The sequence below is a fragment of the Schistocerca americana genome, chromosome 1 (assembly GCF_021461395.2).
Source record: "Schistocerca americana isolate TAMUIC-IGC-003095 chromosome 1, iqSchAmer2.1, whole genome shotgun sequence".
Lineage (NCBI taxonomy): Eukaryota > Metazoa > Arthropoda > Insecta > Orthoptera > Acrididae > Schistocerca > Schistocerca americana.
In genome coordinates this window covers 305,824,761-305,837,372 of record NC_060119.1, presented here as the reverse complement: position 1 = coordinate 305,837,372, position 12,612 = coordinate 305,824,761, and positions in this window count along the sequence as shown.

The window sequence follows — 12,612 nt, the reverse complement described above, 5'->3', positions numbered from 1 at the left end:
CAGGAAGTATCTTATTATAATGCAGTGAATAGCTGGTTCTGGTAAAATTCATATTTAATTGTTCATGCTTTGTGTATGTTTAAAATTAAGCCTCAAAAGTTGTAGTTTTTATTGCATTTTATTATTCTTCACTACCAGTCTTGTCAATCTCAGCTGCTTTAGAAGGTTGCTCCCTCTTTTATGCAATTTGCATAGTACTAATTTCTCACAATGAGATGTCAACATGAAAATTCTAAAACAAAGTTAGTAACCTATGACTTGTGTGTGGCCTAACAAAAGTAACTATAATTTACATAGTCCACAATATGCTCAATTGGTCACAGGTGAATACAGGGAAAAACTGGAAACCAATATTCCTTGCTTTATTAATCAATTTTTATGCATTACAGTGTTAGCAATCTTCAGAATTTGTATATAAAAATGGATACAAACATATGGAGGTGCTTGGGGCAAACATATAACAAACGGAAGATATATCAAATAATTACAGCTAAGACACATGTAGCAAAATGGAGCCATACGGTACACGAAAACTAGAAACATCCAAATTGTACAAAAGATATCTACTTCCCTGGTTGAGATAAAAAGCAGAGGATTACATATTAACATGGTTGTTTTGCGACAAACATGTGCAGATTGACAGAATTCAAATTGTGAGTACAGAGAGGTACAGTGGCGTCATCACTAAGTGGTGCCACAGTACAGTCATGCTGACAACCAGTGCCACCCAAGAAGAACAAGAAAAATACAGTTAACTATTTATAACTGTAAAATAAGATGTCAGTGACATTGTATAATCTGTATGAATAAAATGAAACTACTGCAATGGCCAAAAAGTTAAATTATTTTAACATATGGCACATAATTGGCCAATGTCTGAAACATTTATGAAAAGAAATACTTTATTAGTAAATACCATATGTACAGTGAATAGCTTCAGAAATGTTAATTGTCAAATTATGATAACAATTAAAAAAGCTACCTCATATACAACCACACATACAAACTAATAATACCATTTAAAATATAACTGGATAGCAGTATTAAAACAATAATAAAATTTATCAAAATGTAAATACAAATACATCAAAGTTAGAGGTAACAGTGTAGCTTTAAAACATACCTGAATACTTTGAATTTTATTGTACCACTTTTTTTAATTTAATTTAATTTTTTATAGATATGCCCTAGAGGGAGGGGAGGAGGACAAAGAGATGGGGGAGGTATAGAGGGAGGGGTGTGTGTGTGTGGGGGGGGGGGGGGGGGTAGGTGATGGGCAAGTAATAACAAAAGATTATGGTTATATCAACAACAATTGTGAGTAGAATGCCCATAAAATATAACAGCAAAAACCATGACAGTTCTGTATGCTAGCTGTACGTGCCTCCACACATTTGTATTATAGTTGTATTTATTTTTTATATAGAGATTCTGGCGATGACTAACGCCAAAATGTGTGGAAATGGATAAATAAATGAGAAATATTTTTTTCTAAATGTCACTGCATTGCAATTCCTTCATCTGTGACCAGTTCAGCAAATTGTAGGCTGCATAAATTATTCACCATAGTCACCTCCATGCTGGTTACCTTTATGACGCACTTTCGTTGTTAAAAGTAACTATGGTCGGCAATTACTTTTTGTTTATTAAAATACATTTCTGTTTTAGTTGACACCCCAGTGTTGATCCGGCTAGTCTGAGTAGTATTTTTCAGGCACAGTAATTTTTTTCTATAGTGGATAATGCAGAAGAAGAAGAGAGAATGTATGTCATAATCACACCCTCTTCCAAAACTGAATTCATGGAGGAGTTCCAAAAGCATTTTTAATACACACTGTGACTGGAAAGTGGCTTAAGATAAAAGCTATAAGTACTACAACGAGACATGTTGTTTGGGATTTGTGAACTTTTCTTATACCTTACCATTTGTTTTGATGTCCATATATTTTAACTGTATAAAAATGTTTATAGCCCGATTTTGTAGTATACTCTTATCCCTTTTATGGTCCTTCTTCCCAGTGACTACTATCTGATGCTGATAAAAAAACCAAACTACTTCAGTGAATGAAAGTAATTGTGTATTTAATATTTGTATTTTCTAAAAAAACATGTTCTGTTCAGGAATTGTTTGAGTGGAAACAAATTCACTTACGTGGTGCTCTTTTATAGGGAGTGGGGGGCGATTATGAAAATGTAGTCCACAATATCTCAGGAATAAAAACAATCTTTTTTTAGTTTCACTGGAGCTATATAATGTAATCATAAGTGACATTAAAGCTTTGGTAAGTCTGCTTCCATTGTACTACCACAGGGACATTCAAGAGCATGTTACCTGTTTGCTATAACTTAGAAGTTTAAACTGACCAAGTTCAGCTTTTTCTTTTAAAGAACCATCAAGATTTTTTAGGTTCTAGAATGTCCAAAACTGTCTCCGTCCGGTCATTTCGATTTAGATGATGTGTGGTTTCCATAAATGGCTAAAGGCAAATGGAGTGGATTCTTTGAAATGGAAATGGTTGCTTTTCTTTCCTTTCCTTGTTTGCTTATATTGTGAATCGTGGTTTAATTGTCTCATAACATACATAATCTAAATTATTATTTATTCATCATCTTGGAATGGCCAAAACCACCTTAATGGAAATAATGCCAATGACATGAAGGAAAGTGATGACATTGCATAATAAAAATGAGCAGCATGTAACAAAGTGAATGTGTTCCAGCAGTGAAGACAGCCCATTTTGCTGAGATACTGAATTATCAGAAATAACAAATACTGTTTTGTGTTCATTTTGTTATAACTCCATTTATACGACAACTTGAAAATCAGTTTAAATAAATATTTGTAGAGTCAGCTGTAAGAGCAGAGGCTTGAATCTCTTTCATTATATCTGTTGCAACAGACTTGGTCAGTGAGCTACTATTATTTATTATATGTGGCCTGTCTTAATTAATTGGTAATTCAGTCTTTACAGATATTTTTGTTGTGTGCATGCATAAAAATTAAGAGTGTAGATGTTACAATAAACAGAAAGCTCGTTTTAAAAAATTGACACAGTGAGGAAATTGTATTCAAAATTACCTGGTTTAGAATCCAGCCGTTTGTTGTGTTATTTCATGTCTCTTTGCAGTTGTTGCAGCTGACAAACTAAGCAGAAGTACTATTTTCAAATGACTTTGCCATGAATTGATATGTAACATCAAAAAAGAATGTTTTTAGTTCAAGCTTCATCTGGTTGACAGAGATTGGTTTCACTTCTTAATGTTTTTCATTTCCCTGTCAAGCTTTATATTACTTCACTGTATATTTAAACAAGTTACTATGTTTTTATACAATTTGTTAATTATCTCACAATATAAAAACCAATGTGTTTTGTCATGATGACTGGCAATGGATTAAATATGCATAACCAACCACATTACACAAAAAATCATTTTGTTATAACTCCATTTATACGACAACTTGAAAATCAGTTTAAATAAATATTTGTAGAGTCAGCTGTAAGAGCAGAGGCTTGAATCTCTTTCATTATATCTGTTGCAACAGACTTGGTCAGTGAGCTACTATTATTTATTATATGTGGCCTGTCTTAATTAATTGGTAATTCAGTCTTTACAGATATTTTTGTTGTGTGCATGCATAAAAATTAAGAGTGTAGATGTTACAATAAACAGAAAGCTAGTTTTAAAAAATTGACACAGTGAGGAAATTGTATTCAAAATTACCTGGTTTAGAATCCAGCCGTTTGTTGTGTTATTTCATGTCTCTTTGCAGTTGTTGCAGTTGACAGACTAAGCAGAAGTACTATTTTCAAATGACTTTGCCATGAATTGATATGTAACATCAAAAAAGAATGTTTTTAGTTCAAGCTTCATCTGTTTGACAGAGATTGGTTTCACTTCTTAATGTTTTTCATTTCCCTGTCAAGCTTTATATTACTTCACTGTATGTTTAAACAAGTTACTATGTTTTTATACAATTTGTTAATTATCTCACAATATAAAAACCAATGTGTTTTGTCATGATGACTGGCAATGGATTAAATGTGCATAACCAACCACATTACACAAAAATGTACTGTTTTCTAATCACCAGCTTCATATTATATCATTGTCTGTGGCCTACAGCCAAACAAAAGAGTTGAACCTTCAAGAAGAACGTAATTGTGTTGGAGGCCTCATTCAGGCATTCCAACATCTGCCAAGATATTACTAGCTGCTCTTTTTCTCAGTAAACTAATCATACCAGATGAGAATAAAATAAACTTCTCTAGTAATAATAACCATGCATTTGTCAACTCTTTCCTGTATTGTTATCCCAAGAAATAAAATGAATATTCCATTCTCGGTATGATTGCAGAAAGGTAGGAGCTCAGAAATGTAGGAGAAGAGTATTGTTAGGTTCTTGAATTGGTTCAAAGAGAAGCCAAGACAATCTGTGTCAAGCTCAAGTCCTGAAGTATGTAGGAAGTTTCATGATTGCAGAAGTTTCTGCTAGACATGAAAGGCATTGCGAGAGATGAGGGGAAAGATAACTCTTTGGAAATAGGAAGTTATACAAAGATTGTTTTTGTGATTTATATTCATAAATTAATGTGTACCTGCTGTATCCATTTGCTGTTTGTATTTGTGATGTGTTGTTGGCACTGGTACCTGGTTGTGTTGGTAAAGGACAAAGTATATTTTAGTTTTATTTCTTGAAGAGAATTAATTCACATTTATTTGTCTTTTTAACGGTGTGTAAACAAACTGATGCTGTTAAATTATGCAAATATCTGTAATGTGTCTATTGATTTCAAAATATTTTATTGTGTGCATTGTGGTGATGGTTTTGTTTGTGCTTTCTATGCAGTTTCAGTACTTTGTGTCAAGACATGTACTTAATTTGTGTGTACTTCAGAGTTTGCTTACATGTCTGTACCTGAAAAATACAGAAAAAGTTCATAACCTGTATATTTGAGAAATGAAATCTTCATTGACTGAGTATGTACCAGTTGTATAGAACTATTACAGCTTCTATGGGAAGGGATTATGATACATTCAAAATTAGTTACATACTTCATTACTACCTTTATGCCTACCTCATGTAATTAAAAATAAATTTTAAAAATTGTTGATGTATGGGAATGTTGAAAGATATACAAAAAAAAAGACATTTGCCTGGTGTACTGCCTGTCAGCTTGAATGTAACAACAAAAATGTTTACCATATTTTTGTGTTGTTTTTTTCCCTATATTGTGAGAGTGCAGTGCACTACAGTAATAACTGTAAACTGTTTTTGGTACATGTATGACAATCTTCCAAATAAGCCATTAAATATTTGTTTGCTTTATTTTGTGTTGAACTGTTTATTCCGATATGTATTTGTACCATAAAGAAGGGGCAGAGAATTTAAAAATTAATTGAGATACAATGTTTTGTGAAGACAATGATAAGTGAGTTTTGATTGATAGAAGTGTTTCATGATCATATCATTTCCCATGTTTATAGAACTGGAGGACCTTTCTGGATATCCTGAGGCAAAAGCAGGCAATATGTGTATGTATAAAAACTGACAGAATTGGTAAATTCACTGATAATCATTCAGAACCCCAGGCAAGTAAGGTGAAGGACGTAAGCTGAACTGAGAAAAAAGAAACTTATCTGTTACCACCTCCATTATGACAGAGAAAGGCAATTGTAAATTAAGTGAAATGGGCATTTTCAGAAGGGGAAAACTGTTTTAAAAATGTATTATACAATATAATCAGGAGTGTGACACTATTGGGAGGGGAGGGGGAGGGGGATTCATCAATAAGGGAAATTTAACTAAATGAAGAGAACTGTGCTCACACACAAACAGTTGGAATCAAATTACTTGCCAACAAATATCCGGAAAGTTATTTTGCTGTTTTACAGTTAACTTAATTAACCACTATATTGGTAATTTAAGCTGCTCATTTTATTTTGTGGTGTCAAAACATGCAGAACATGAAAGAGTCAGTTGATACAATGCCTTCTTCTGTGACTTGCTGTTCCATTGCAATACTTATAAATACACAGCTACATGAAACCAAAGCCAACATGTTCACAATAACATAAACAGTTGTCTTGAGCCACAAGAAAATTAAAGAATTTTCACAACTAAGTCAATGTGCATGCAGCTTAAACTGAAGACAGGCCAATTGCTGTATAGTAACACAAGTATTGCAGTAGTTAGTTAGTTCACTTGGCTGAATAAGTATGCCAGTTCCTAGTACCAAAGTGTAACTTCACTGCAACAATCTCACACACAGTTGTAGTTGACTTGCGCAACAGTAAAAGCATTCCACTTCCTTAATTAGCAGAGTCTTTAAATAATTCTTGTAACCATATGATAATAGCGGAAACAGCTAGAGGCTCTGGAAGTCAGTTGGGAACTTCGGAAGCAAGCTGTGTCGTCACTGGTGCCTGTAGCCCTGCTAGATTTTCTAGTAGAGGAGTCTGATCTGTCTGTGGCAACCTCCTGTATTAGCTGGTATGGGCAGACATAACAATTGTTATCTGCAGAAAACTGTTGATGGGCGTTTGTCGTGGCCATGTGTATGGCATAGATGCCTGACTGAGTTGCCTTGCTGCAACTAAAGCTGATTGTGATGACTTCAAAGCATCACATAAGCAGCCATTACCAGGACAAGCTGGTGTTCTTGTTATGCTGCTCTGAATTTCTGCAGTCCACTCAAAAGAGTGTGCCCACACTGGGGCACTGATGTGAAACTGTTGCGTTGTCTCTGGTTCGTTCAGGTGGTGGGATAAGAGAATATAGCACTCTGCCAGGCTACAACCATGTATGGGCACTGACCTCAAGAAGCTATAAGAGTCTTGTGAGCTGCGTCTGGTGTAGTTGTGCCAATAGCTTTTGCCACTTGTTTTTTAAAATGCAAACAAATCATTAAATGCATGCTATTGAAAGTGCAGAATTGTCAGTACTCGAATGCCGTGAACTGAGATCTGTTTTCCATAACCAAAGTGAGATCTCTTCTGATGGCAAAAATGCAGAATACATATCTAGCCCAAGAATGTGTTCCAGAGATGGGTGTGCTACCACCAATAAATGTAGTTTTTGAGTAACTTAATTATATTTGATGGAGAGATACAATTTGCCTAGCAGTGGAATCTCATGAGGTCCATTGGCCCCACAATTTGTTTTACATTGTCCAGTGGCAGAGCACCAAAACTGAAGTCTGTGGCCTGATTTACCACTGAGACTGATGCATCAGTATGAAAGAGAAATGTCCCTCTCACTTCCTGTAATTCTGGATATAACACTGTCTTCATAGGCATTACTAAAGGTTCATCATCTTTAATGTTATTAATCTGATGATGTTGCATTTTGAGACACCTTAGCAATATGCCATGTATGTAAACATTGGTGGTATTCTGCTTCATTATCAGGACATTCACAGTATGCATGCAATGAAAAGTAGTCTGAACAGCTAGGGGATAACTGAAATTGCATTGACCAGGGCTTGAAACAATATGCAGTGGCACAGAACAGGTCTGGTGGATTGCTGCAGACAAAATACGTTTATCACATTAGGATTCAAGTCTAATGCACTAAACCTGTTCTTCAGAGAGCCATAGTAGAGATTTTGAAATCAGAAGAAAACATATGCCATCAAGCCTGTAAGATTTCAAAGACTACTCCAATGTGCAATACTTGTACTACAGAGGTGTCCAGCTGTCAATAAAGCCTGTGTATGCTTGTCTTTGTCAGGGCTCAGATAGATTACCCTTCTTAAATTAAACTTTCAGCATAAGATTGTCACATGTACAAATAAATTAGCACATTCTGATAAAACACGAAGGTCAGGATCTGTGAAACATAACTTTTGGAGTCAGTTTTGCAATGCAGCAAGAGCTCTAAATAGGCATCTTGATGAAAAAATGTTCTGAAAGTAAAGCAAAATATGTGACAGGTGCATCACCAATAGGTCTGACAGTGCAGCCAACTTTTGCACTAAGTAATACAACTGAGGTTTGATTAACAACAAAAATTCCAGCTGATGGTCCAGACACTTTAACATCATTTATCTGAAAATACAGCACTAATCATTTCTGGGACGTATACTCCAATAAATGGCATTGCAAGTCCTCGATGACACATTCTCAACCGTTCTATGCTGTTTGTAAGCAACAGCCTCAGTTTTGTTTCTGCCGTGTAAAGGCTAGTGTTATTTGTCACAAGTTCATGCTCTAACATGTTGGTACCTATATGACTTTTCTGGTAGTGCATTGATGGTGACTATGTTATATTCAAAATCTAGATCTGCAATCTTCCTGTACATCATTAAATAGATGCAAAGCTGGAATAACCTATACTGCTTATGACTGTTAGAGCAATGAGCCCATCAAAACATTTACCAGTTTCTGATTTTGTTTGATTTGTTGCTACCACAGATTAAAAAAAATTTATATTCATGGATGATGTGACATATAAAGCAACCTTGTCTTTGCCAATTATGTGACTCTCTCCTCTATGGCAACAGTTATTTATTAGTATTGCATAAGTACAATGCAACATGAAATGAACTTCAGTTTATTCACAATAAAATAAATAATTGTCCTGTACCTCTAGAAAATTAAAGAATTCGCACAACCAATTCAGTCTGTATGTAGGTTAAACTGAACATAGATCTGCTGTATAGTAGCACAGATGTGGCAATAAAAATAGATGGTTGTGGAAACCACCACAGTTGTTGGGAAATTTGCTTGCCTGAATAAGTATACCAGTTTGTAGGTGCTGATGTGTAACTTTACTCTAGAAACCTCATAATCAGGCTAGCAACCTCATAATCAGGTATAGTCAATTTGCACAACAGTAAGAACAGTCAACTTCATTATTCAGCATTGTCCATAAACACAGCATCATCACCTAGGGAAGAGTCAGAAGACCAGACCGTGACATCAGCTGACATGTAGAGGATAAGAGTGAGCTTCTGGCCACTGGCTAACTAGTCTCACATGATATTTTGGTCAGAGATGCTGTGTTTTCCTTGCTGGCAATGTCGTCACTGGACATAGATGTAATGACACTTGTCAACAGTTCTGTGTCTACCGTCAATACATCCAGAAGAGTTATAAGACCTTCTTTCCAGCAGAATCTATTACTCCTTACCATCCCCTTAGAATAAACTAATGGTTTAAACCTGCTGTTATCTTCGGGTCAGTATGATCGGAAAGGAAATCCTTCTTCCATAACTTTTTAATATTAAAATGGTATTGCTCCAAAATTGATTACTTTGTTTTTCTAAACATTCTAAATACCTTAAAGCTCAAATTAAAAAACTGTTTTTTTCCCCCATTCTGAAACTCAATTTGTTACAAGTGATCCTCAGATCAATATGACCTGAAGGGCTTAAATGTTCCCAGAATGTACAAATATAATAGTCAAATTGTATTTCTAAATACCTTAGGTAGATACATAACAGTTTTTATGACGAAGTAAATATCTGATTCCTTACTGTTGAAATGTGTGGAAGTTATGCAATCGAAGTCGCTGATTGTTTTCAGATTATTATTGCACATTATCACTAACAGTTACATTTTTATCAATTCTTGTGTGCAGAGACAGTTCATGTATCTATCGTAGTAATTTCTGTGTGATTACAATGACAAAATGAGTTCTTTCCGATGAGTAGTTGGAAGCATTAGTAAATGCGTCTGATTCAGAAGATATTTCAGATACTGATATCTCAAATGACAATGTGCAAGCTGTTCAACTGATTCAGTCTGAAGATGAAAAAAATCATGTGGATCTTATAACTTTTCCCATGAATTGTAAGGGCATTTATTGCAAACATTATAAAACTGACTTCTGGTCTGACAAGATACACATTTCCGAAAGTAATGTAAAATCATCTTTTGAAGTTATGATGAATGATAATATTCAGAGTATTGTGTTGGAAATGAGTAATACTGAGGGTCAAAAAGGTTATAGTAGAATAATGGGGATGTGCAATATGTCTAAAAAGGAGATTGCTTACAAATCACTTGTGCGAACAGTTCTAGAGTATTGCTCAAGTGTGTTTGACCCATATCAGATAGGACTGACAGGGGATATTGCATAAATACAGAGAAGGGAAGCTTGATGGTCACAGGTTTCTTTAATCTGTGGGAGAGTGTCACAGGATACTGAAGGAACTGAACTGGAAGACTTGAAGATAGACGTAAACAATCCCGAGAAAATCTATTAACAAAGTTTCAAGAACCTGTTTTAAATGATTGTTTTACAAATATACTACAACCCCTACATATCGCTCACATAGGGATCGTGAAGAAAAGATTAGAATAATTATTGCACACTCAGAAGCATTCAATCCTTCTTCCCATGCTCAATACATGAATGGAATAGGAAAAAACCCTAATAACTGGTACAATGTGATGTACCCTTTGCCATGCACCTCACGGTAGTTTGCAGACCATAGATGTAGTTGTGGCTGGGAAGCATTAGACGAAATTGCACTTAAAGTGTATATTGCCATGTTATTGTTGGCTGGTGTGTACAAATCAAATGGTGAATCAACAAAGAGTCTTTGGGGTCGAGTCTGTGGGGTCCAGAAACAGGTAGAGCCATCTTTCCTGTTGTAATCTTGCTGAAACACTTCTGTTGCACTTCACGTCTGTTATGTTTTGATTGCAAGTCAAATTAAAGAGTAAATGATAGTTTGGCACTTATAAGAGTACTGTGGGATAAATGGGTGGAAATACTTTCAAAACTATATAATCCTGTCACATATGTAACCGTGGGTGAGTAACTGGTAGCTTTCCGAGGACGTTGTCCATTCAAACACTATATACTGGAGAAATCCTTAAAATATGGGGTAAAAATATAGACAATGTGTGATAGTGTTACTTTTTATGTTTGAAGACACAAATCTGTACAGAAAAATTACCTGGACCAGCACTTGAGAAAAATCAAGGTATGAAGGTGGTCATGGATCTGACACATGAGCTAGAAGGACAAAGTGTCACATATCACAATATCTTCACATCATGTGCATTAGACCAGGGATTTATCAAAAGACATCATTCCAAGGGAAAATAATCAAGTTGTTCTGATTAGCACAATGCACAACAGTGAGGAAATCAGCAACAGAAAAGACAAGAAACCAAAACTGATACTGAACAACAATGCAAGGAAGCAGTTGACATATTGGATAAGTTTATTGGCACCAACATACGCACGAGGAAAACCAATGATCATCATCTACAGTATTGTTGATATTTCTGCCTACAGTGCTTTTGTGCTGTGGAAAGAAATAAATCCAGGGTGGAAAAAATTTTTCTCTATGAAAGAAAATATTTCTTAATGAATTGGGAAGACTCCTAGTTACTCCTCACATTGAAGCTAGAAAAATACTGCCACAAAATGAACAGTCAGTGGCAATTATTAGAAGAATACAACAGGAAGTCCATCAACACCAACTTCCAGCAGTGACAATCAAAACTCCAAATGTGCCAGATGCAAGTTCTGTCCATCAAATTGTGACAACAAAACACCAATAAAGTGTTAAAATTGTAACAAACATGTTTGCAAAGCTCACATTAGATACCACTACCCATAATGTGGAATTATAAATAAAACACTACTATAATTTTTTCCTCAACTGACGATTTATATGCAAAGTAATGCTCTAATGCAAACAGCTAGTTGAGGGCCAGAGCTTACATTATTGTTGAAATTATCAGCATGTAATATTATAAAATTTGTTTATATTGTAACAAATAAACCTACATTTAAAATTATAATAATCTTTAACAATTTAGATTAGATTAGATTCAGTTTTTGTTCCATAGACCTGAAAAATGAAATGTTTCTTGTGGGTGCGGAACATCTCAGAAAGTATAACATAAAACATTAGTATATAATACTTACTACCCTGATCATTTGGCAGAAGATTGTCTAAATAGGTGAATACAATGCGGTAAACTGGAACAGCTATTATTTACAGAATTAACATGCTGTCAGAATGAAACATTGTTATGCACTATTAATAAACACCTGATCTTGACTGTTGTGACCAAGTGCTGTCAAATCTGAAATCTAACAGAGATTTTTACTTAAGCTGGCCTAACAGTCTCTGGTAAGATATTCATCTATAGAGTAGAAGGAACTGCCTATCAAAAAGCCTTTCAAACTCTGTTTAAACCGTGCTTTATCTGAAACCAAGTTTTTAATGGTTGCTGGCAATACAGGGTGGTCCATTGATTGTGACCAGGCCAAATATCTCACGAAATAAGCGTCAAACGAAAAAACTACAAAGAACAAAACTTGTCTAGCTTGATGGGGGAAACCAGATAGTGCTATGGTTGGCCTGCTAGATGGCATTGCCATAGGTCAAACGAATATCAATGCGTTTTGTTAAATAGGAACCCCCATTTTTTATTACATATTCGTGTAGTATGTAAAGAAATATGAATGTTTTAGTTGGACCACTTTTTTCACTTTGTGATAGATGGTGCTGTAATACTCACAAATATATGGCTCACAATTTTAGACAAACAGTTAGTAACAGGTAGGTTTTTTAAATTAAAATACAGAATGTAGGTACGGTTGAACATTTTATTTCAGTTGTTCCAATGTGATACGCGTAC